This window comes from Rhinopithecus bieti, unplaced genomic scaffold (genome assembly GCF_001698545.2).
Source record: "Rhinopithecus bieti isolate Rb0 unplaced genomic scaffold, ASM169854v2 scaffold_4758, whole genome shotgun sequence".
Lineage (NCBI taxonomy): Eukaryota > Metazoa > Chordata > Mammalia > Primates > Cercopithecidae > Rhinopithecus > Rhinopithecus bieti.
The window spans coordinates 572,107-598,108 of NW_016804504.1; the positions used below are offsets into that span (position 1 = coordinate 572,107).

General features: G+C 36.5%; 1 protein-coding gene across 5 annotated transcripts in view; it reads left to right on the forward strand.

The window, feature by feature from the left end:
• The window catches only part of FOXN2 (forkhead box N2), a 69,951-nt gene that overhangs the window by 1,430 nt on the left and 42,519 nt on the right, over positions 1-26,002 (forward strand). The window contains exons 2-4 of one of the 5 annotated variants that reach the window (XM_017868838.1): positions 3,530-3,722; positions 7,756-7,827; positions 13,380-13,520. The exons of 1 other annotated variant lie outside the window; for it this stretch is intronic. The gene's annotated coding sequence lies outside the window, so the exon portion shown is untranslated. Of the gene's footprint in view, positions 1-1,134; positions 1,151-3,529; positions 3,723-7,755; positions 7,828-13,379; positions 13,521-26,002 lie in introns of those variants that run through there. 3 more of the 5 variants (XM_017868839.1, XM_017868837.1, XM_017868836.1) reach the window with 3 other exon arrangements.

Consider the following 26,002-nt stretch of genomic DNA (forward strand, 5'->3'; position numbering starts at 1 on the left):
GGCGCTCCCCGCCTCAGCCCGCGGCGCAGCTCCGGGGCGCGGAGGCAGCGCAAGCGACCCGCGCCAGGCGTGGGGCGCGGAGGCGGCTGTCCCGTGACGCGCCCGGACATTTTGTTCCATGAGGAATTTTCGCCGGCGCGGGGTGTCCCCGGCGCGCGTATCGGGTGGTGTGTGGGCTCCGGGGGATGTCGAACTGAGGGGAGTGTGGCTTGTGAGGAGTTAGGAGTTTTTCCTGAGAGGTAATGACCTCCCGGGAGGGGCTGTCGCGCGGCGGAAACCGCGGCGAAGGGTGTCGTCTCTCCGGGAAGGGGTGGAGGGGGCCCCGAGGACCCTCAGAGCTCGGCTCGGGACTGGAATCTGCTGTTAGGAAAGTACCCGAAGCACCTCGGAGCCTTTGCAACGCCCCCTCTCCTGGCTTGAAGTGGAGCGAGACCTGCCGGGCTCGGAGTCCTCGTTCGGCCCCTGTTGGGACTGGGTGGGCCCCGCCAAGTAGTGCCCGGGGAGGTGCCGGGGGCGGCCAGGCGTTGTGGTGGGCAGAGGCGGGTTCTGGGTGTGTGTGTGAGGGGGCGACCCCAGCACCCTCTTGCCCCTCCACCGCCTCTTGGGGGCCTCCGAGGGTGGCTGTCTTGGGAAGGAGCTAATGTTTCAGTGCTGCAGTATGGACACTTCCTGATCGCCGCCTCCTTTGGGGCCGTGGTTACCTTTGCCTTTCAGTCCTCTCTTTCCTGGCAAGGTGAGAGGTCAGCGGTGGGAGAGGCCCTTCAGCCTTCCGAGTTTGCCCCACTGCAGCAGCAGCTTGTGTGGAACCCGGCAGGACGGTGGTAGTTAGGGGAAAGCAGCCCAGGTCCATGTGTTCCGTGCTCCATCCTCCACTCCTCCTTAACTCCACCCCCTTTTGCACCTTTGCAAAATGCCTCTGTTCCCACCGCAGCTCTCCGGAGTTGGGGTGTCTGCTTCGCTGAGGAGCCAGAAGCAGCCACACTCTCGCAGTGTTCTTGCACTGGATTTCTGCTTTAAAGTCTCTTTACAGCAGTCTCTGAACTTCATTTTCTTCCTACTGGGAAAAGAGTTTTAGCTGCAAAGAAATGACACAGACTTTCTTCCACCCCACCTCCTAGGTGAGGGGAGGAGGGCGGTTAAGTATTTCCAGGTTAGTTGAAGCTGTTTCTCACATCTTTTTTCTGATTGTGACAGCCACGTGGTCGGCTGAGTGTAATAGAGTGCACTAGCGGCACTAGGGGCTGAGGTTTCTCTGGTAGCCAGGGGCTTTGTAACTGTGCAGTCGCTTTGCTTGTACATTTATCTTGGTGCTTTCTTAGATGGCGAAGAGAAGGAAGCTGAGCCATTAATGCCTGTACCTGTTCCATCCGAATCTTAAGACTTACCTCTGTTACCTTGCAGGACTTCTAAGGTGTATACTGACGTTTTTTGCCATTCTCTGTTTTGATGATCCATCTTTAAAACCTCAGCATTATTAGGTACCATCATAGAGTGATGGGGAATAGTAGAAATAGTGCATTATGGAGTTTGCCAACTTTGGGAAAAAATATTTCTTGAATTTCAAACCATTAATGAGAGATTCTAATGTAGTCAGAAATAATTGCATTATCTGGAGGATTTCTTTTTGATAGTTTTAGAAATATCTCAGGTTTTTTTTCTTTTTACATAAAAATTGTGATCTAAACATACGTAAATAAAAATTAACGGTGAAAATATTTTTTAGGGATGAAGTAGTGATTGTTGGTGGTAATGTGTACTTTTTAAGCTTTTTTTAAAAAAATGATGAAGTTAATATGAAGTTAACATGAACGATTAAGAGAATTGAAATATAATATTTAGAATATATAAAAGTAGAAGGTCAAAGAGTTGGAGATAAAAAATAAACTTTTGGAGAGTTTGGAAAATTTTTGAATTTAAGGACAATCCTTGTTTACTAATGCATCGTTTCATTTTATGAATGCTTTGGTAGATTTGAATTATTTCTGTAATGTATGTTTTTATTTGAATCAGTTTTACTTGAAGAATGTTAAACCACAGGAACCATTTAAAATCTGCGCAAGAAGAACTGTATAGAGAAGTTATAGCAACACCATTTTATTGGAATTTTAATTGCCCCATAACAATGGTGCTCAATCAGAGAAAATAGATAAAGATATTGAAGTGGTATCTAGGCCTCAGGGCAGAAAAGACAATACAATTGATAAATAAGTATATGTGCTAACCACTGAAAGCAATTTTTAGTTGAGAAAGAAAAGTAAATGAGGTCATAAAATACTTAAAGGCTAAGGCAGGAGGATCTCCTGAGATCAGGAGTTCAATTCCAGCCTGGATAATGTAGCCAGACTCCCATCTCTTGAAAAACGAATTGCTTAACTCGTGCCTGTAATCCCAGCACTTTGGGAGGCTGAGATAGGAGGATCACCTGAGGTTAGGAGTTTGAGACCAGCCTGGCCAACATGGCAAAACCCTGTCTCTACCAAAAATGCAAAAATTAGCTGGACCTTGTGGGGCATGCCTGTAGTCCCAGCTACTCGGGAAGCTGAGGCAGGAGAATCGCTTGAACCTAGGAGGTGGAAGTTTCAGTGAGCTGAGATCATGCCACTGCACTCCAGCGTGGGCAACGGAGCGAGACTCCGTCTCACACAAAAAAAAAATTTTTGAAGGGTTGAGAACAACGATTGATGCTTTGGAAAACTAACATTTAAAGGAGCTTTTGCTTTGGTCATATGTGACTTCAAAATTAATACTACAGATGTGTGCAATGCTTATAGTAATGCTGGAGTGCAGTGGCACGATCTCGGCTCACTGCAGCCTCCACCTCCCGGGTTCAAGTGATTCTCCTGTCTCAGCCTCTGGAGTAGCTGGGATTACAGGCACCCGCCACCACACCTGGCTGATTTTTGTATTTTTAGTAGAGACCGAGTTTCATCATGTTGGCCAGGCTGGTCTCCAACTCCTGATCTCAGGTGTCCGCCTGCCTCAGCCTCCCAAAGTGCTGGAATTATAGGCGGGAGCCACCACGCCCGGCTTATGGTATTGTTTTATTAGTAATTTTATTTCATAAATGAGAATGCTATCCCTGTCCTTTCACTAAAGATAAAGGAATCAAAAGAATGTTTATTATTATTTGCTTCTAAGGGATTTTGATTCATATGTACTTTATTTCCCTTACCCTAACTTTTCTATTTAAATAAACTTTTTATTTTAGAATAGTTTTATAGTTACAGAAAAGTTGCAAGCTAGTAGACAGAGTATACCTCACCCAGTTTCTCCTGTTCAATTTCCTGCATTGCAATGGTACATTTGTCACAATTAAGGAAACAAAATTGTTACAGTACTATTAACTAGACTACATACTTTATTCCAATTTCACTAATTTTTCCCTAATGTCTTTTTTTTTTGTTCCAGAATTTCACTTTCTGTGACTTTTCTTTGTTTTGATGACTATGACAGTTTAAAGAAGTACTTGTCAGACATTTTATAGAATATCCCTTAATTGAGATTTATCTGGTATTTTTCTGATGATTAGACTGGGATTATGAGTTTTAAGGAGGAAGATAACAGAGATGAAGTGCCAGCCTCATCACATCATATCAATGATACAAACTAACAACATGATAAAACTGATGATAATTACCTTGATCACGTGGTTGAGGTCTTTGTGGAGTTTCGCCCACTTTCCTGCCTCCTTCCAATCTACTCTTCTGGAAGCAAGTCGCTAAGTACGTGCCATACTCAAAAGCCTTAACCTAATTTTGATTCATGTATTTTTAAATTTCCCTCAACCTAATTTTCCTTTCTATAAACGAATATTTAAAGTTGGACAGATGTTTATTTAGTATCTATTTTATGTAGTTGCTAAGAATACAGTGGTGAGCAAGAGAGACATTTCTCTTCTTCTGGAGCCTGCATTTTTAAATTTCCCTCAACCTAATTTTCCTTTCTATAAACGAATATTTAAAGTTGGACAGATGTTTATTTAGTATCTATTTTATGTAGTTGCTAAGAATACAGTGGTGAGCAAGAGAGACATTTCTCTTCTTCTGGAGCCTGCCTGATTTAAATATCACATAGGATGTGTCTCCTCACCTTAGGTCCTGATTTCGTTGACAGTTTATAAACATAAAATTACTAAAGCCCTAAAAGGCTAAATAATAAAAGCTCTTGAGTAAACATTTAGAATATATGCTATTAGCATAAAGGTTAAACAGATGTACCATAAAAATAGACATCTCTTTGCTCCTAGCACAGATAATGGAAAATTACTTTGATTCTTCCCAAGTAGATATATTACTGTTAAATCACTGGGATAGTTTAATTACTGTTAATAACACTATCTTCCTATCTTAAAAATGTTTACAGGTGTTAGAAGAAAATTCTTGCCTTCTTGCTAGTATTTTTACAGGTATTGGTGCTTCTGCCACTCAAAAGCTTTTTTTTTTCTGAGAAGTTTTTTGAAAGGTGTGTTGGAGAAAACACATGGGGAAAACAACAGGGACCCTGGTCTCTCTATGAGAAGCCATGCTTATTTATTTATGGAAAAAGAAAATGAGGCTGAGGAAATAAAAAACATTAACTAAAGTTTTCAAAGTGATAATAAACGTTTTTGGAGGGAATTTACTGCATATTTAATAGAAGAGTAGAACAGTGCTGCCATCCTAACATTGGAAATGTTTTGGGAATGTTTTAACCAAATAATACCAATTTTATTGGAGAATAAAATTTTATTAAAGACTTATTAAGTAAAGATTCCAGTTAATATTTTCTGGTAAACTGGGTTAACTACAAAACACTCTTACTTTGAACTCTTAATTGAAATTCTTTCTAAAATATGTCATTAATACACTTTAAATTGTATAGCTCATTGAACAGAATTTTTATATATTTAAATTCTTTTTTTTTTTTTTTTTTGAGGCAGGGTCACACTCCTCAACCCTGCTGGAGTGCAGTGGTACAATCACAGTGCACTGCAACTTCCACCTCTTAGGCTCAGGTTATCCTCCTGCCTCACCTACCAAGTAGCTGGGACCACAGGGACGCTCCACCACCCCTGGCTAATTTATTTATTTATTTATTTATTTGTAGAGGGGAGGTCTGACTATGTTGCCCAGGCTGTTCTCAAACTCCTGGGTTCAAGGGATCCTCCTACCTCAGCCTCCCAAAGCGCTGGGATTTTAAGCGTGAGCCACCTCATTGGGCCAATATTTACATTCAAATTTTGTATTGATACTGGGTTAGTGTGGTTATTCTGAGTTTTGTATATAACCTTGGAGATAGAGAATTGTGGAAATTGACACATTTATATCCTTGTAGTTTTTTTCTTTTCCTTACCAGAGGAAATAGGAAAAAAAGGAGAAGAGATTTCTTATAATTAAGATTTTACTGATCCTTTTCACTGCACCATGCCTTTATCCAACCCTTCCATCCTTAAAAATTCAATTTAAATACTACCTCTTTCTCTGCTGATTGAACAACGATTATTAATAATCATAGCAACAACTGCAGTCTTTATTGTGTCTGCTGTGTACTGGCATGGTTATATTATACTGGACACATGAGTATATAATTTAATTTTTTTTTGATGGAGTTGTGCTCTGTTGCCCATGTTGGAGTGCAGTGAGTGGCTCCATCTCGGCTTACTGCAACCTCTGCCTCCCGGGTTCAAGCAATTCTCCAGCCTCAACTTCCCGAGTAGCTGGGACTACAGGCATACACCACTGTGCCTGGCTAATTTTTGTATTTTTAGTAGAGATGAGGTTTCACCATGTTGGCCAGGCTGGTCTTGAACTCCTAACCTCAAGTGATCTGCCCACCTCAACCTCCCAAAGTGCTGGAATTACAAGTATGAACCACTGCACCTGGCCATAATTTAATTATCAATAATGCTGTAAGGAGTGTCATAGTCTCATAAACAGATAATGAGAAATTGTGTAAATGCAATACTGGGTATTTACCCAAATCTCTCAGACTTGAAAAAAAATCATTAATCTTTGTACTAAAATCTGAAGTCTTTAAAAAAATGAGTATTTGTTAGGATGAGATGCTTACATCTTGATCTGTTCCTAAGAAGGAGTAGGGAAGAATACAAGGTAGGGAGAGAAACTAATATTTATAGAATGCTTACTCTGTGGCAGGAATGTTGGTACTTTATTGTTTTAGCAAGTTAAGTAAGTGGTGTTATTCCCTGGGACTCAAGGAGGTTCAGTCATTTGTCAGAGATTGCATTAGTATGTTGGTTGATGGTCGGTCAATTTGACTTGAGAGCCTTTCTGTTTCACTTTTCTTTTTTTTTTTTAACTTGCCCCAAAGCAATGAAGATACCATTTCAGTTTTCTAGTACAGCATCTACTATATTTATTCATTGATTTAAACATTTAAATGTTCGCTACATGTTATGGTCTGTACTAGAGCATACAAATGAATGTATTGAGTTCTGCCAACAAGGATTTAGATTCTAGTGTAGTATTTCTTAAATGGGTGACTGAATTGGGGTGGAAAATTGTGACCAGCTTTTCTTAAAAAACAATCTAAAAAAATTTTAGTACATTTTATGTGGTAAGGGTAAAAGTATTATTTCATGAAATTGTGACCAGCTTTTATTAGAAAACAATCTAAATAAATTTTAGTACATTATATATGGTAAGGGTAAAAGTATTATTTCATGAAATTTTTGTTTTAGTTATATATGTATATATATTGTGGGTCTCCATGAAAAAAATACATTTCTTATTGTGGGATAACATTGAAAGTTTGAGAACTACAGGTCTAGTGGCTGAGACAGAACTGTAAGCAAATAATTATACATAATTATAATAGCAAGTAAGTTCCTTTTTTATTTTGAGACGGAGTCTTGCTTTGTTGTCCGTCCTGGAGTGCAGTGGTGTGATCTTGGCTCACTGCAATCTCCGCCTCTGGGGTTCAGGCAATTCTGCCTCAGCCTTGGAAGTAGCTGGGACTACAGGAATGAGCCACCATGCCTGGCTAATTTTTTCATATTTTTAGTAGAGATGGGTTTCACTGTGTTGGCCAGGCTGGTCTCGAACTCCTGACCTCAGGTGATCTGCTTACCTCGGTCTCCCAAAGTGCCCGTATTACAGGTGTGAGCTGCTGTGCCTGGGCTAGAGGTAGCTTTAAATTAATGTCAGCAGCAGTTTATTTTCCTAAATTCTTTTTTTTTTTATTGTAAAGTGAAACAAATGCAGAAAACCACACAAAACAAATGTGTAACTTAGTGAATTATAAGGCTAGCACCTGTGTAACCCTGTCCTTTAAAAGTAAGCACTGTCCTGGTTTTCTGAAAATGAATTACGTTTTTGGTTTTATTATTCAAGTATGTATCCCTAGATGCTATAGTTAAGCCTGCTTTCTTGCTCATGCTCACACTCATGCAGATTCTTGCACTCCCCCCTCCTTTTTTTATTTTTCATTAAGCTTTCTTTCTTTACACCTTCTGTTTCTCTAAGATTTTATCCATTTTTTCTCGTAATCCTTTAAGTCTTCATTTCTGAAATGATTTTTTCCCTTTTATTTTAAATTCTTTCTTGAGCACCTCGTTTCTTCTGAGCTTTTCTAATTCTGATATATTTGATATATATATAATACTATGTATATCTGATGTATGTATTTCTTATATAATTTTTTTTAAGTTTGCTTTGAAATAGTAGTTCATTTTTATCTCTTCTATGAGCATCTCTTTCAGACTTGCTTTTATTGTTTATAGGGATGTTATTTTATTCTCTGTTTCTTTTTTTTTAGTTGTAACTTTGGGATTCAATCTCTTGAAAGTATGAATGCTTTCATTTATACTGTGCTAGGAATAAGATGCATGTAAGTAAATAATTGCATTATGAGACATATTCTTCTAAACATACATTAAAGGGTATTATGAGAACACAGAGTAGGAACTTACTTTCCCCAAAGTGTAGGGATTGGATAAGGTGGACTTTAGTCATAATGGAGGTTTATTATTGGTATATCAATATTTTTTAAATATTGTTTTTTTCTTTTTTATAATATATTTTTCAGGGTACATGTGATATTTTGGTACATGTTTACAACATATAATGATCAAATTAAGGTAATTAGAATTCTCTGTCACCTGAAACGTCATGGTGGTTCTGATTTTAGTTTTTGAGGAACCTCTATACGGTTTTCATAATGGCTGTATTACTTTACATTCCCACCAACAGTGTATGCTCATTCCCCCTGTCTCCACATCCTTGCCAGCTTTGTTATTTTTTGTCTTTTTGATAAATAGCTTTTCTGACTGGTGGAAGATAGTATCTCATAATAGTTTTAATTTGCATTTCTCTGATGGTTAGTGATGTTGAGCATTTTTTTTCATGTTTGTTGACTGCTTTATGTCTTGAAAAGTAACTGATCATGCCCTTTGCCCGCTTTTTGATAGAGTTGTGTTTTTCTTGTTGTCTTGTAGGTTCTGGATATTTGTCCTTTGTCACGTGTATAGTTTACTAATATTTTCTCCCATTCCACTGTGGGTTGTCTCTTTATTGATTATTTCTTTTGTGTGCAGAAGCTTTTTAGCTGATTAAGTCTCATTTGTCTGTTTTTGATTTTGTTGCAGTTGCTTTTGAGTTTTCTTAGTCATAAATTCTTTGTTTACGCCAATGTTCGGAAGAGTTTTTCCTAGGTTTGCTTCTAGGATTTTTATAGTATAGTTTCAGGTCTTACATTTAAGTCTTTTCTATAGCTAATTTTTGTATGTGGTGAGAGATGGGTCCAGTTTCATTCTTTTGCATATGGCTATCAAATTTAGTAGTGCTTTTTATACAAATTAATTTACTGTTGACTTCCTTCAATTACTACTTTGAAATACTGTTCAGATGGAATTAAAATAATATTTTAAAAGTTTTCTTTTGCTATACTATTGTCAGATATCATCAACTATCTCTTAAGTAGAGACCTGAAATTTAGAAAGTGAAAAGATCACAGAGTAGAATGGAAAACATAGTATAAGGCATAGTATTCTGTACGTGAATGATAAATTGCTCAGTAATTATTTATTTATTTATTTTTGCAACAGAGTTTCACTCTGTCAGCCAGACTGGAGTACAGTGGCACGATCTTGCTCACTGCAACCTCCTCCTCCTGGGTTCAAGCGAGTCTCCTGCCTCAGCCTCCCAAGTAGCTGGGATTACAGGCACCCACCACCTTGCCCAGCTAATTTTTGTATTTTTAGTAGAGACGGGTTTTGCCAATTTGGCCAGGTCTTGAACTCCTGACCTCAAACGATTTGCCTGCCTTGGCCTCCCAAAGTGCCTGGATCAGTAAATATTTTAATGAATATCATATTTCATCTTTCAATTTTTTTTTGTTTCATGTAGTTTGATTAAAATGGCTTCTTTGATTAGTTAAAACAAAACTTAATGATGTGGTATGGTTTGGGTATAATTTTTCCTTTCTATTCAAATTGGCAGCAAGTTAGAGCCAGGTTGTGCTTGCTTTTGAAGTACTCTGTTTAGGGATATTGAGTCCATTGTTTTCTATTTTCTTTCTTTGGTTAACAATACTTTTGACTTGGTGTGTATTAAGTATCTTATAAAATAACTTTAGTGTTTATGAAGTGATCTCATGTCTATTGTTTCTTTTGCTCTCTTAACATAAATAACTACAGTAAAAAGAAGAAATGTAAATGCAGTTCGAACACGGAGAGATTTAAAGACTCTAACAGAAAAAAGCTGGGGGTGGGAATTACGTGGAGGAGTTGTTACTAGACCTTAAATATTAGGGTTTGACTGAATGATGGTAGGGAAGGTATACGATCCAGTGGTTAGAATATCAAAAGCAAGCATGTAGAGAAATGTATTTGAACAGAATTAGTATAGTTTGGACTGACTTCTAATACAGAAACATTAGCTTGAGGATGTAGATACTGAATCATACTGATTTTTGCTTGTTTGTTTGTTTTTGGTCTTTGGTACTTACAAAGCAATCTAGGCAGGATGTCAGGCTAGTGTAGTAGTGAATAGTGTAAACTCTAGAGCCATACTTCCAGTTTGGAGCACACTGTTTAATCTTTCTCTGTATGTGTTTCTGCATATAAAATAGACACTAATAATGGCAACTACTTGATAGGGTTGTTATGAATAAGATTAAAAGAGTTAACACTAGTAAAGTATTTACAACAATACCTGTTACCAATAAGCATTCAATGAGTTTTGTTTAATTTATGAAAGTACTACCTCTTTCATTCTCTGTGTGTGTGTATTTGTAATGTACACATACATGTGTGAATATGTATGGACTATAACGTGAGTGTATGTGGAATAGATACAGAGGGGAAATGTAGATCTCACGTGTATGTATCTATAGGAAAGCTAGTAATATTTGAATTTCAGTTTTGATTAGAATTTATATTATTATAATAAAGTCTAACATCTCATTTTACAGATGGCAAAATTACGTACTAGCAGAACTAGAGCCAAGATTTGCCAGACAACAAATATTTGAGCAATAAACAAAACAGACAACTAGCTCTGCCCTTATCAAGCTTTCAGTTAGTCAAGAAAGATATGTATTAAACCATCTCAGCTGTGGCAATTGTTATCAAAAAGTTAGAGCACTGTGGGAGAGTAGAACTGGGGCTCCTCCATACTCTGGGATTTTAGAGAATTCTTCCCCCAAGATTTCTTTTTTTTTGAGACGGAGTCTTCCTCTGTCACCCAGGCTGGGGTGCAGTGGCGTGATTTTGGCTCACTGCAACCTGTGTCTCCCAGGTTCAGATGATTCTCATGCCTCAGCCTCCCAACTAGCTGGGATTAGAGGCACACACCACCATGCCCAGCTAATATTTGTATTTTTAGTATAGATAGGGTTTTTGCCATATTGGCCAGGCCAGTCTCAAACTTCTGGCCTCAAATGGTCTGCCTGCCTTGGCTTCCCAGATTGCTGGGATTACAGACATGAGCCACCGTGCCCGACCTTCTCCTAAGATTTCCAGGCTGAGGTGCGAGTAATAAATAGCAGTTAGCCAGGGTTAGGTGGAATGAAGAGTGTTCCAGGCAGGAGTAGGATGTGTATAGGCTCTGAGAGAGGAGAAAGCATGGTGTATTCAGATATCTGAAATGAAAAGAAAAAGGAAAAGGGTGGCAAAAAATGTGTCCTGAAAGGTTAGAGCATGGCTAAAATACGCAGGGTCTTGTATACAAGGTTAAGGATTTTGACCTAAGGGTCCCCTTGATGGATTAAGCGGGAAAGGGACATTGCTAGATTTGCATTCTGCAGTATTACATTAGCTATATTACAGAGAACAAATTAAGAGAGAGTCTGGCATAAGTGTAGGGAGACTTAATTTAGGAAGATACTGTAGGAGCTACTGTGTGTGGTGCAGAACACACCATAGGGGTTTCCATTCATGTATACTGGTTGAGCATCACTAATGCAAAAATCCAAAATCTGAAATGCTCCAAAATCTGAAGTTTTTTGAGTGCCAACATGATGCCACAAGTGGAAGATTCCACCCCTGACCTAATGTGATGGTTTGTAGTCAAAATGCAGGTGCATGGTTTATTCAAACCAACACATGGCTTATTCAGCATCTCTAAGGGAAGAATAAAATTACCTTCAGGCTGTTTGTATAAGATATATGTGAAACAAATGAATATTATGTTTAGACTCAGGTCTCATCTGTAAAGTATCTCATCATGCATATACAAATAAATATTCCAAAGTCCCCAAAAATCCCAAATCCAAAGCATTCTGGTCTCAAGAATTTCTGATAAGGAGTATTCAACCTATACTACCTTTGCAGTGGTCTGGATGAAAGATAATGTTGGCCTAGGCTATAGTTGTGACAGTGAAAATGGAGAAAAGTGGACAGATTTGAGAGATATTTCAGATTTATTGACTCCAAAAGTTATCTCCAGACCAGACCTCTTTCCTGAACTTTAGATCATGTATATCCCAAATGCCTGTCCTACTTGGATATCTCACGAACATCTCAAACTCAACAGGTTTAAAAAAAAAAAAAAAAAAAAAACAAAGCAAAAAAAAATACTGCAAACATTAATCTGTCTCCAAAAAGAAAAAAATATAGTCATTTTATTTTCCAGTATTTATAGTAGCAAATAGAACTAACATCCACTCACTTGCTAACCATGTCTGCTTAGTAGTGACCACTAGACTACTTAGCTATATGTAGCTGCAGTTGATAATGGCTTTTTAGAATTTAGGTTATATTCCATTCCATGTAAGTTTATTTAGAAACATTTATTTTAGAAAGTATTACTTTCTAAAATGATCTGGATATAGTCTTTTTTTTTTTTTGAGACGGAGTTTCACTCTTGTTGCCCAGGCTAGAGTGCAATGGCGTGATCTTGGCTCACTGCAGACTCTGCCTGCTGGATTCAAGCAATTCTCCTGCCTCAGCTTCCCAAGTAGCTGGGATTACAGGCATGCGCCACCACACTTAATTTTGTATTTTTAGTAGAGACGGGGTTTCTCATGTTGGTCAGGCTGGTCTCGAACTCCCCACCTCAGGTGATCCACCTGCCTTGGCCTCCCGAAGTGCTGTGCTGGTATTACAGGTGTGAGCCACCATGCCCAGCTGGAGATAGTCTTTAATAACATGAATATCTTTAATAATTTTTTAGCATAAATATATTTTTAAGTCAGGGTACATATGAGGTTAATGTAACCCTATTTAAAATCAACTTAATTTTGTGTTAATTATATTTTTGTTTTGTTTTTAGAATTACATGTAAAATCAATATATTAAACCAATCAGTATAGAGTCCTAAGTTTTACTCTTGCTTTCCAAATTTGACATTAGGGCTGTTAGTAAGATATTGTCTGCATTTATTAGATTTATTTCTGATCATGAATATAGTTTTAAAAGATGCTTCTTTTCAGTGGAGCAATTCAATTGGCTATAGATGATTTAATGCATGACTATGACTTATATTCAAGGCATTGAAATATTATACATAAACAAATTTTGATGACAAGACCGCTTGTTTATATTCAAATGCCAATCAAATTTGTCCTTTAGGACATTAGATCTGTTGACTTTTTAGGTTTCTATAACTTTGTTCCTTTCAGTGTTGTTTTTCAAATGCAATATAGTCATCCCTTGATATCATGGGGGATTGATTCTGGGACCTCCTGAAGATAGCAAAATCCACAGATGCTCAAGTTTCTTGTATTACCTGGTGTAGTATTTGCATATAACCTACCCACTTCCTTCCATATACTGTACTTTAAGTCTCTAGATTACTTATAATACCTAATACAATGTAAATTCTACATAAATAGTTGTTATACTGTATTGTTTAGGGAATAATGACAAGAAAAAAAGTCTATATCTGTTCGTTACAGACACAACCAACCTTTTTTTCCCCCCAAATATTTCTGATGTGCAGTTGGTTGAATCCATGGATACAGAACCCACAGATGCAGAGGGCTGACTGTACAAGTCTGTCAAAAAACCAAAGTGCTGGTTGGCTAATGATTGGTCACTGTATGACTTATAGTACAGGTGATATTACTTCTGATTCTAGATGGTAAGTATATTTTTCTCCTTATATTTTTGTTCTTTGATTTCTGTGCTGTCAGTTTTTTTCTGCTTTTAACTTAGTTGTGTTTAGATGTGGCATTGATAGCAATCCTGAAGTTTAAGTAGATGGGTTTTCTAAGTCAGATTTACTCTAAGAGCTAGTAGTGGTTCTTTTTTGTCATATTTAGTAACATGTAGGGTATATAAGTGCTATGTTTGAGATGATAGAAGTTTATGAATTATTTAGTCACCAATTTTTTTAACATTTAATAAAATAACCATTTTCTTAAAACAGTTTTCACTCAATTTAGATCTTTTGTGGTACTGCTTTTTGAAATCCATGTTTCTGTGAAAGGGAGGAGGATTATGTGCTAGGGACTCATTTTAATGTATTTGGTCTTTATGCAGAAAATATCAGGTTTGTAGGTTATTGGTTCATTTTAACTTCCCCAAGAAAGGGACGAATGACTACACTTTTCTTTTTGAGACAAATACTGCAACATTGTGTAGAGGAAGTCTATATACTATGTACAATTGACAGAAAATTATTAATATTTAAATAGAAGTGGCATCTAAACACATGGTTTACAAATTGAATCTGGGCAAGTTAGTATAGGAGAAAAGTGAATTCAGTGGAAGGTTGCCACACATATTTTTTTTTCTTCTGTTTTAGTTTTAAGGGTATCTGCTTTTAGTATGAGTTGGAGAAAGGTTTTCCCCCCACTCACTTTTATTTCATTTTTTACTCTCATTTGAGAAGCAATTTCTCCACGAGACAGATCTTTGACCCTTTTGTATTCTGCACTCCCATCCCCCTTGACTAGAAAATGCAGCTGCACACATTTTTTGTTTAGAGACAATGGATCACATGCTGTGTCACCTAAATCTATGACCAAGAGGCAGTTTTATCCCTAAGAGACCATAATGCTTCAGTTCTCCTGGATGCATGACATCATGTAGCATTATAATCAAATATACATCTTTTTGCAGTACATTTAGGATTTGATTTTACCCTGTAATCTCAGTATTGGATTTTATGGGGATAGACATTATTTATAATGGAGAATCTTAATCAAAACAAAAATGTATTGTTAAATCAGTAGGAAAGGTTGTGAGTTCCTTCCTTTTATATGCCTTTTTTTCTTACATGAGGTTTACCAATGTTTTTAGATATTCTGAGATTATAGAATATCTTTAAAGCTGTAGTGGCTGTTAAGTTTATTACACAGTGCATTGCAGATAATGTACGTTCAGTAAATACTAGACTTTATTTTTGCTACTGACTCGACAAATTAACAGGAAGAAAATTGTTTTCCTTTTTTGAGTGAGAACCAACCTTAATTACAAGGAAAAAAATAAAAATAAAAAATTGTTTTCCTTTTTAAAAATGAGGAAGTCTTCAGATTTAGAAAATATTAGTATCTATAAACTGCTAAAATATATTATGTCAAGTTTATTGTAATCTGATTATACTTTTGAATAAATCTAGGAAATACAATGCTGCGGCTTCCAGGCTTGAGAAATGGTACCTTATTATAATTAATAAATATGGTTCATTCCTAAGAATATTGGAGGTNAAAATTGTTTTCCTTTTAAAATGAGGAAGTCTTCAGATTTAGAAAATATTAGTATCTATAAACTGCTAAAATATATTATGTCAAGTTTATTGTAATCTGATTATACTTTTGAATAAATCTAGGAAATACAATGCTGCGGCTTCCAGGCTTGAGAAATGGTACCTTATTATAATTAATAAATATGGTTCATTCCTAAGAATATTGGAGGTGAGGAAAGGAGAGGAAAATTGAATGGAAATTTATTTTATTATATATTAAATCTTAGTGGCAAAGCTTAAATAAATTGCAGTGAAGAATTGAACTAATTGCTAGGCAGTTTCCATAAAATTCACAAACATTTGGATTTCTGGGCTTTGCCATAGCTCTGTAGTAGACATTTCTTTTCTGTGAAAACATTGTTTAGTGATCTGAATTCAGTGAATGACTATCTCTTTCCCTTTACTAGGATTATCTTAGCCTAAGTCCGTTTTTTTAATATTGGTTACTTGAGAGTGATTGGATAAGAAAGCCACAAATCTGAGATGATGCCTGCCTTCTGGTTGCTCTTTTGACATTTGTGAAATTGATTGATTTGCTGATGACATGCAGTTAAAGTTTCCAAATATCTTAAGACCACCTAAAAAGAATTAGAGATTGTAAACTTTTAAATTAAGTGTAACCAAAAAATCCTATTTTTATATGCTTCAGAATTCACATGTTTAAGTATTTAATGAGACTGATTTTAAGTAAGAAGCTGGAGTAGTAGGGTCAAAATGGTGAGAAACAATTTTATCTGTAGGCTAGATGCAGCCATATAGTTTGAGGTTAATTATTTCTTGCTTAAAGCCTGGGACTGGCTACAGTCTTCCTCAGGCCTCTTGGTACAGTTATTCAAGTGTTGGTTTCAACTTCTTTCCAGTTCTAGTAGAAATAACAGATGGCATGGTTCTTTTTCACTCCATGTAGTAAAGCTTATTAGAAACAGCACAATTGATGTTCTTCATTACCCAAAGAGGTAATAAGGAAAGATATTCAGTGACTGGCCCAAGGGTACAAGGAAGCACTAAATTTGCCTAAGTTTGCTTTGGGCTATCAAGAATTGACTATTGTATTTTGTTTTGATCTGAGTCTTTTCTCAGTGCTATATTTTATTTCCCAGTAAGAATTCTTAGACAATATAATGGATGAAATATAAATTTTAAAAAATTAAACAATTATTTAGAAACAACATAGAGTTAGGACCCTAAGAACTATAGTATACGTAAGATGGAAACTTAAATAAAACTGAAAATGTGGCATGAAGAGATTCAATAATAAACCTTTAAAAGCACTTTTTAAAGGTATTGAACTCATAATTAATCGAACCGAGTTAATTGCAGCTATGCTTTATTTGCTGTGGACCTATGTAAGGTATTAAAGAGTACACTAAAAATCATTTATGTTGGCCAGGCACAGTGTTTCACACCTGTAATCCTTACAATTAGGGAGGGGCCAAGGGAGAAGGATCCTTGAGCGTAGGAGTTTGAGACCAGCCTGAGCAACATAGGGAGACCCTGCCTCTACAGAAGTAAGAAAATTAGCTGAGTGTGGTGACACACGCGTGTTGTCCCAGCTACTCAGAGAGCTGAGGTGGGATGATCACTTGAGCCCAAGAGCTTGAGGTTGCAGTGAGCTATGATCATGCCACCGCACTCCAGCCTGGGTGACAGAACCAGAAAAAAAAAAAAAGAAAGAAAAAAACCCAGAACCTTTATGTTCATGAGAATTTCTGAACTGAGCTGGATTTTTTTTGGTCATTAAATAAATTTTATATTTGTATATCCATATTTTTAATGTACTCTAGCTGCTAGGCTGGAATTAACCATGCTATTTATATATTTTTCTTAGATCTGCCTCATTTGTTAAAAGTATTATCTCAAAAATGGATAGAAAATTATTTTGAGTATTTTAACTTAAGAATTCTGAAACAGAATAGTACATTCTAAATTAGTTGGATACAAATGAATGTAACTAGGAGATATTTATATTCTTGTCCAGTTTTGATGATGCCATTACATTTGTTGCTGTGTCTTTTCTTTTTATTATTGAGAATGGCATTAATAGTGAAAACTCATCATTATTTCAGAGGTAGTATAGTTATTTTTATTGTTCATAAATTCTTTTGTGTGTGTGAGAATGTTGGGATCAGACAAAGCTGTTAATAAAGTAATTTAGACCTTTCTTGGCCATTAATAACAAAATATTAAAAGTTTGTATGTTTTAAGTTCTTTTGGATTATTTAAACTACAAGGATTAGAAGAAGGGTTCTATCATGTTGCATGATTGGCAAAATATCTGCAAGCAAAGTGCATGGAGACAAATATAATAAGGAAGTGAAAGTGGAATAATAGAGAAAATTATGAAACACGTATTGTGGCACTCTTCCAAGAAGTCCTGATCTCATTTGTCCACCTCGTCAGTGGATGTCATTGGTCGTGAGGGAGATCTATCCTTAACACTAGACAAATACTTTTTAATTTCAAAACTTCAAAATATAAAGCCTTGTTACTGATTTTGTACCCTAATTTTTGTATTTGGAGGTTATAATATTTATACATCTACTTTAGGAAGAAAGCTAATAATTTTAAATTTTATAATAGTAATAACCATCATTACTATCTCTGCAGCTAGTATTCATTGTATACTTACTCTGTACCTCTGTTCTAAGTGCTTTATTTTTGTTGGTTAATTTGTACTAAGAATCTTATGAAAGTAAGTAGTAGTATAATTCTAAATTGATAGGTCTCATAGCTTAGTGAAAGGCAGGGCTGGGATTTGAACCCAAGCAATATTTCTTCACAGCTCATGCTGATAATCCCTTGCTTCACTGTCTCCAGATGTAATTAATATCAAGATAAATGATTTAGATTTTACTTTTTGAATTTTTAAATTAATGAAGTTCCTTATCCTTCACAATTTCAACTTCAAATATATTGCCTCCTCAAGTTTCTGCCCAATATCTCCTAGTATTATGTATGTTAATTCCTTTCTAAAGGAAGAAGCCTTTCATTTTATAAATTATATAATATTTACCATAGACTGTAACTATGACAACAGAGCCATGCATGTAGTAGATGCAAGAAGTTTCTGATTTGAAGTCTCTTAGAAAGGAACCAGAATAGGTTCTTCTGAATAGTATATCTCTTATACATGTCTTTCTGTACCTTTTATCTACATTACTAGATGCAGAGATACTATAATCGTGGTCTAATATAGCTAATACTTTATCTTTAGCATTTAAAATTCCTATATACATTTTATATAGATTTAAATTTCTATATTTAAAATTCCTATACACATTAGGTACTTCTGACATCATAGTAATTCATAATACATTTCCTTATCAGGAGGTTACTTACTCTGTATCCTCAACTGTTAAACCACAGATAGACAAAAAAGAGACTTATAAGTATTTGTGGGGGTGGGGGAATCAGAAAGTTTATGCATTGAATTCATGTCCCTTAAGGTGAGCTCTTTACCCTTATTAAGATTTTATTCAGATCTGTGGTATTATGTGAAATTCTAATGAAATTTACCTGGCTTTCCATTCTGTAACAGGTAATAAATCGATAAGTCCATTTCCATGATTTAGAAATCCCAAATCCTCCGGAAACCAAAAGTTTTCTTGACCCTTATAGTGGTAAAACATGATCTGAGTGAATATAAGGGTATTGGTGGTCTTTATTTACTCCCTTCTTAGTGTAAATATACATTTTGCCACAGAAATATTAACATATTTATTTTGGGGTATTGCATTAGACTTCACTAGGATGTGAGAGAAATATATGTATATGTATAGATATCGTGTATCGTATTACCTTTCTGAAATCCAAAATATTCTGAATTTTGAAATATATTTGGCCCTAAGGTTTTTAGATAAGGGATCACAGACCTGTATAATCAGGTACATTGACTACATACAGTACCATTGAGGACTAAGATATGGAAGTAGGGTTTTTTTGGTAACTTAAATATAGCAATGTGAGTCCTTTCAGTATGGAGCAGTGCCTCTCTCAAATAATATGGATCTCTTTTAAAGAAAAAAAAATCTCATTTTGAGAATCTCCAACTTTAGTTCTTAGAGCAGTTTTCTTTAAAAATGTCTCTCACTTTTCTCTTTGAAAATGGCAAAATATATTTTTTATTATTGAAATGAAAGCACAAAATGAAAATTTGCAACACTTGGGGCCTGTAGAATGTATCCACTAATCTTTTACCTCCAGGGATATGTACTTTACCTACTTCCGATTGGGATTCATTGTCATAATGAGCAACTCTTGTTAGAAGTATGTCAGACTTCTCAAGTGTGCTGAGGCAGAAAGGAAAACATAAGAAATTATGTGCTAAAATAAAGGATAATGTACTTTAGTGACACTGTCATCAGAAATTAATGTAAATATCTGTTTCCAGCAGCATGGTGAACCACGTACCTGGATCAAGGTACCAAGTACCTTCAGCTTTCTGCTGAAAACAACCTAAAATGCTGGATAAAATAAAATCTTAAATGCATCAGTGCTTTGGCGCAAAGGGGAGAGTACTTAGGGCAGGCTGAGTTCTGAACCTGGCTATTGCCTTGAGGATATTTGCCAAATCAGGTGAGCTTCTCTGTTCTTGGCTTGGTGGGGCTCAGGGATCAGGAAGCAAAGCCTAGACCCAGTCAAGGTGGAGCATTTAGCAGGAAATAGCCTTCCTGATTAATTTGGAGCCCCATTGTACTGAACCTTTATAAGAGTGATATAGAAATTCTTTCCCTTTATGCCCCCAGGGTTTCTACAGGTAAATTTTTTTCTCGAATATTGCTGTAAATTGAAAAAATGTCACTGAAAATGTGCTACCACAAACCAGCTCTCACACTAGTTGCAGCATGAATTCACACTAAACCTTAAGAATTTAAAATGATCCTGGGCTGTTACGACTCCCAAGGGCCTGATAAAACCTAACGTGTAATCATCATTATCAAAGAATTCCCATGGGTAAAGTCTAATGAAAATAAGTGACTTATAATAAAAACTACAGACCATCCAAGGAAAAAGGCACAATGTAAGAGAATCATTTGAGTCAGATCTGCAAATAGTTCACATTTTGGAATTATCAGATGGAAAATAGAAAATAAATACATTTAATATGTTCAGTAAGAAACTTAAAAATGAAAAGAGCAAACATGTTGAAACAGAACCAGAAGTTCTGGAAATGAAAATAGTAATTGAAATTAAAATTCAGTGAATAGGTATAAAAGCAAATATACTGTTGAAAAGGTAGCATAATGAAAGGTAAATCTTAAGAAATTTAGAGCACAATATAGACAAGAAATTGGCAAATACAAAAGAGGTTAATAAAGGGAACATTTTTAAGAGAAAAGACATTACCTCCAAAGGAATATCAGGTTTCGATAACAGTAATGGAAATGGTAATGGACTATGAAATGATATGTGAGACAAAATAACAGTGTAGAATTCTATAGCAAAAACATCTTTCAAGATCATGGACAAAATAAAGACATGTTCATACAAGCAAAATGTGAAAGTTCACTGACTATTTTTTAAGCAGAAGTGAATGATCATAAGTAGAAAATCTGAGATTTAAGAAGAAACTATCAGAGAGTGACAATTATATGGGTGAATAAAAATGGACTGCATAAATAATAATAGCATCTTACGAAGTTAAGAAAAAGCTATATTGGCTGGGTGCGGTGGCTCACACCTGCAATCCCAGCACTTTGGGAGGCCAAGGCGGGTGGATCACGAGGTCAGGAGATCGAGACCATCCTGGCAAACATGGTGAAACCCCATCTCTACTAAAAATACAAAAAAATTAGCTGGGCATGGTGGCAGGTGCCTGCGGTCCCAGCTCCTCAGGAGGCTGAGGCAGGAGAATGGCATGGACCCGGGAGGGCAGAGCTTGCAGTGAGCGAACGTTGTGCCACTGCGCTCCAGCCTGGGCAGCAGAGTGAGACTCTGTCTCGAAAAAGAAAAAGCTATATTATATTATAAACAAGGAGAAGGTGATTGGAGCTAGCATGTAAAGATCTTTTTATTGTTGCTGGGCACAGTGGCTCACGCCTGTGATCCCAGCACTTTGGGAGGCCAAGGTGGGCAGATCACTTGAGGTCAGGAGTTCGAGACCAGCCTGGCCAACGTGGTGAAATCCAGTCTCTACCAAAAATATTTTTTTAAAAAAGCCGGATGTGGTGGTTCACGCCTGTAGTCTCAGCTACTCAGGAGGCCGAGGCAGGAGAATCGCTTGAACTCAGGAGGTGGAGGTTGCTGTGAGCTGAGATTGTGCCACTGCACTCCAGCCTGGGTGACAGAGCAAGACTCTGTTTCAAAAAAAGAAAAAAAATATATATATATGTATATATATTTATTGTTATTTATTGTTTAGGGGCAGACTAAAGATAACTGGAATTTTAGAAGTATATATCAAAAATTATAAGGTAACATTTCAGTGATAGAAATATGTATATAACTTCCACACTAATAGAGGATTAAAAGAAATGGAATGAGAAAAAGGAATCATCCCAAAGAAGGCAAGAAAAGAAAGAGAAAAATTAACATGGAAAGAGTGGGATACCAAAAGGATGGTAGAAGTAAATCCAAATACATGCATGCCTTTAAAACAATATTCATTTATATGGGATATAGGATAGAGACTACAAGAAAACAAAATGTTGAAAGTAAAATGATGGAAAAATATACACCTAGCAATTTTTTTTTTATTTTTTTAAATTTTAGTGTGTACATAGTAGGTGTATATATTTATGGGGTACGTGAGATGTTTTGATACAGGTATGCAATGTGAAATAAGCACCTCCTGGGAGATGGGGTATCCATCCTTTCAAGCATTTATCCTTTGAGTTACAGATAATCTAATTATATTCTTTAAGTTATTTAAAAATATGCAAATAAGTTATTATTGATTATAGTCACCCTATTGTGCTATCAAATAGTAGGTCTTATTCTTTTTTTTTTTGTACTCATTAACCATCCCCACCTCCCTCCCACTAATCCCCCACTACCTTTCCCAGCCTCTGGTAGCTATCCTTCTACTCTTATGTTCATGATTTCAATTCATTTGATTTTTAGATCCTACAAATAAGTGAGAACATGTGATGTTTGTCTTTCTGTGCCTGGCTTATTTCACTTAACATAGTGATCTCCAGTTCCATCCATGTTGTTGCAAATGATTGGCTCTCTCTCTTTTTTTTATGAGACTGAGTCATCTCCCTTTGTTGCCTAGGCTGGTGTGCAGTGGTGTGATCTCAACTCGCTGTAACCTCACTTCCCAGGTTTGAGCGATTCTCCTGCATCATCTTCCCAAGTAGCTGTGACCACAGGCACACACCACCATGCCCCACTAATTTTTGTGGGTTTTTTTTTTTTTTTTTTTTTGGTGCATATGGGGTTTCACCATGTTGGCCAGGCTGATTTTGAACTGCTGACCTCAAATGACCCGCCCACCTCTGCCTCCCAAAGTGCTGGGATTACAGGCGTGAGCCACCACCCCTCGCCTGATCTCATTCTTTTTCATGGCTGAATAGTACTCCATTGTGTATACGTACCACATCCATTCCTTTTGTTGATGGACATTTAGGTTGCTGCCTGGCTAATATTAATGGGAAGAAAGCTAGTACATCATTTCAAATAGACTTAAAGACAAAAAGAATTGATGCATAATGGGAAGTGGCTAATTAGGTAGGAATATATATGTTTTAAAGTTACATGCAATTAATAACCATAGCCACAAAATGAAGCAAAAAGTTAACAGATGTACAAGGAAAAAATTGAAAAATTTTACCAGTATAGCAGGAGATTATAATATATCTGCCTAAGTATTTGATGTAGAAAGCAGATCCCAAAAAAATATTAGTAGGAATATAGAAAATTTAAACAGTGCGATTAACAAGCTTCATCCAATGGACATATATTTCATCCACGCATCATAGAAACATCAAGTGAATCATTATGAACATTAATCATGTACTGGGCCATGAAACAAGTTTCAACAAATTTTAGAGAATTGATACCTTGTACACTATTGTAATACCAACTCAGTTAGGTTAGAAATAGGTAAGCAAAAAAAACCTTTTTTAATCACATGGAAATTAAAAAAAATTTTTTTCTCAGTATCTCATCGATGAGAAAAGAGATGTTGGAAGTTGGCCTGTTCTTTAGTAGGAGATGTTAAATCATACCTCAGGTTTGCTTGCAGCAGACAAAAACTGAGAAATGGCCCAGATAAAAGGCCTTGCATTCTTAACAGATGAGAGTGTGCAGGGACGCTAAGGACTAATGGTGGATTGGTTCTTCTAACAGGAAGAATGAATTTTTTTTTTTTTTTTTTGGACGGAATCTCAGAATCTTGCTCTGTTGCGGGGGCTGGAGTGCAGCGGCTCGATCTCGGCTCACTGCAAGCTCCGTCTCCTGGGTTCACGCCATTCTCCTTCCTCAGCCTCCCAAGCTGCTGAGACCATAGGGGCCCGCCACCACGCCCGGCTAATTTTTTGTATTTTTAGTAGAGAGAGGATATTTCACCGTTCTAGCCAGGATGGTGTCGATCTCCTGACCTCATGATCCACCCGCCTTGGCCTCCCAAAGTGCTGGGATTACAGGCATGAGCCACCATGCTCGGCCTGAAGTTTTTAATAAATGGTGCTGGAACAATTTTATGTTTATATGTGAAAGATGAAATTGGATAAAAAATACGTGTATACATTTTTGGTGAGTTGAGGAGGCAAAACTATAAAACAAACTGCAGACCATAAAGAAAAGGGTTAATAAATTCCACCATATGAAAGTAAAGAAGTTTCTTATTAAAAGGCAACTAATAAAGAGATTGAAAAGACAAGTCATCTACTGGGGAAAGATATTTGCATCACATGTAAGTATTAGTATCCAAACATTACAAATCATTAAGAAAACCCATAGAAAAATAGGCACAAGGCTTCAATAGATGCTTTATGGAAGAGGAAACCCAAATGGTATATAGATATATATATATTCATAGCTGTATGTTCATATATATCTATATATTCATATTCTATATATCCATATACAGATATAAATGAATGAAAAGGTGTTCCACCCTGTTACTAATCTGGGAAATGCAAATTAAAACTACAAGGAGATAGAGTTTCATAGTTGATATGGTCTGGCTTTGAGTCCCCACCCAGATCTCATCTTTAATTGTAATCCGAATTGTAATCCCCACATGTTGAGGAGGGACCTTGTGGTAGCTGATTAGATCATGGGGGTGGTCCCTTCAAGCTGTTCTTGTGATAGTGAGTTCTCACGAGATCTGGTGGTTTTACAAGGGGCTTTTCCCCAGTTTGCTCAGCACTTCTCCTTCCTGCCACCATTTGAAGAAGGATGTTTTTGCTTCCCCTTCCGCCATGATTGTAAGTTTCCTGAGGCCTCTCCAGCTATGCAGAACTGTGAGCCAATTAAACCTCTTTCCATTATAAATTACTCAGTCTCGGATATGTCCCTCTAGCAGCTTAAGAATGGACTAATACAGTAGTCATCAGCTTGGCAAAAAACAATTTTGGCAAGTACATGAAGCATTTGGTATATACATTTCTGGTTAGTGGTAACCGATCAGCATTTTTTTGGTAAGCAGTTGGTCATCAATTAAAGTTGAAGACTATTCTGTGACCAAATAATTCTGCTTCTTGACATATGTTCAACTTTTAGATGTATACTCGAGGAATTTTTGGCACTTGTATTCCAGGTGATATGAACAAAAACTTCTATAACAATAGTACTTGTGATAGTCCCAAACATAAACAATTAAGTGTTCCTTAAGAGTACAAGAAATTATTGAATATTCATAAAATGGAATACTAGTCTCTCTAAAAATGAATTACTGCTGCAATAATGTTAATTTGATGAGAGAAAAAACAAATCTCGGAATGTCTTCCATGTAATTTTATTTTATATGATGTTTAAATGTGGAAGGCTAGATAATGTTTAAGGATTCTAACATCTGGAAAAATATAAAGAAAAAACCTTTTGTTAACTCAGTCTTTAATATAATCAGTTAAAAGTGTAGAAAAATAAGTCAAAATTCTGTTTGGTTAAACCAACGTTTTGTGTTTAGTAGGTTTCTTAGTTATTTTGGGCAAAAAAGGCTATCACTGTGACACATCTAATTCTCTGTAATGCAGCATATTGTGTTTTAGATAATGCTGAAAATTCTGTGGCTTTGTTTCCCTTTTCTTATGTAGTCTCTGAAGCATTTCTCTCTTACCGATGTTAATACCGACCTAAGCAAAAATGCTCTTCTATGACCTTTTGGGAAATAATCGGAGAATTCCAATATGTAATTTTATTTTTCTTATCCTAGAGTAGGGTATCACTATAACATTGAACATAATATGCAGATGTGCAGATCTCTGTTAGACACCTTCGGAGATGCATGAGCTCCACAACTGTGGGAAAAAAAAATAGTACATTTAAATCCCAAGCTGCCTTCTCAAGATACTGCCATAGTACATTTAACTCCCAAGCCTTCTTCTCAAGATACCGCCATGGCAGGCACACAATCAAGCTCTAGATGGGTTCCAGAGTGATTGTACTGGGTTGGTTTGAACTCTCCACTTTTATTTTTATTTATTTTTCGTATTTTATTTGTTTGTTTATGTCTCCATAGAGACTATCAAAAATTGCCAGTGCTGACTATATTGCAAGTAATTGCAGTGGGGTATTGGGGAAAGTTTCCAGTTAGCAATAATTGTGCTCAGATAAACCTCGTTGGCTGCGATACTGCCACTGCACAAAGCTTTAACTCTCCACTTTTAAAAATCTCCTTGTGAATAATTCTTTCTCTTTTTTAGAATGTAGAAGATGGGAGCCTTAACACAAGTTTGTACTTTGCTAAAGTGTATAGTCCATTTATC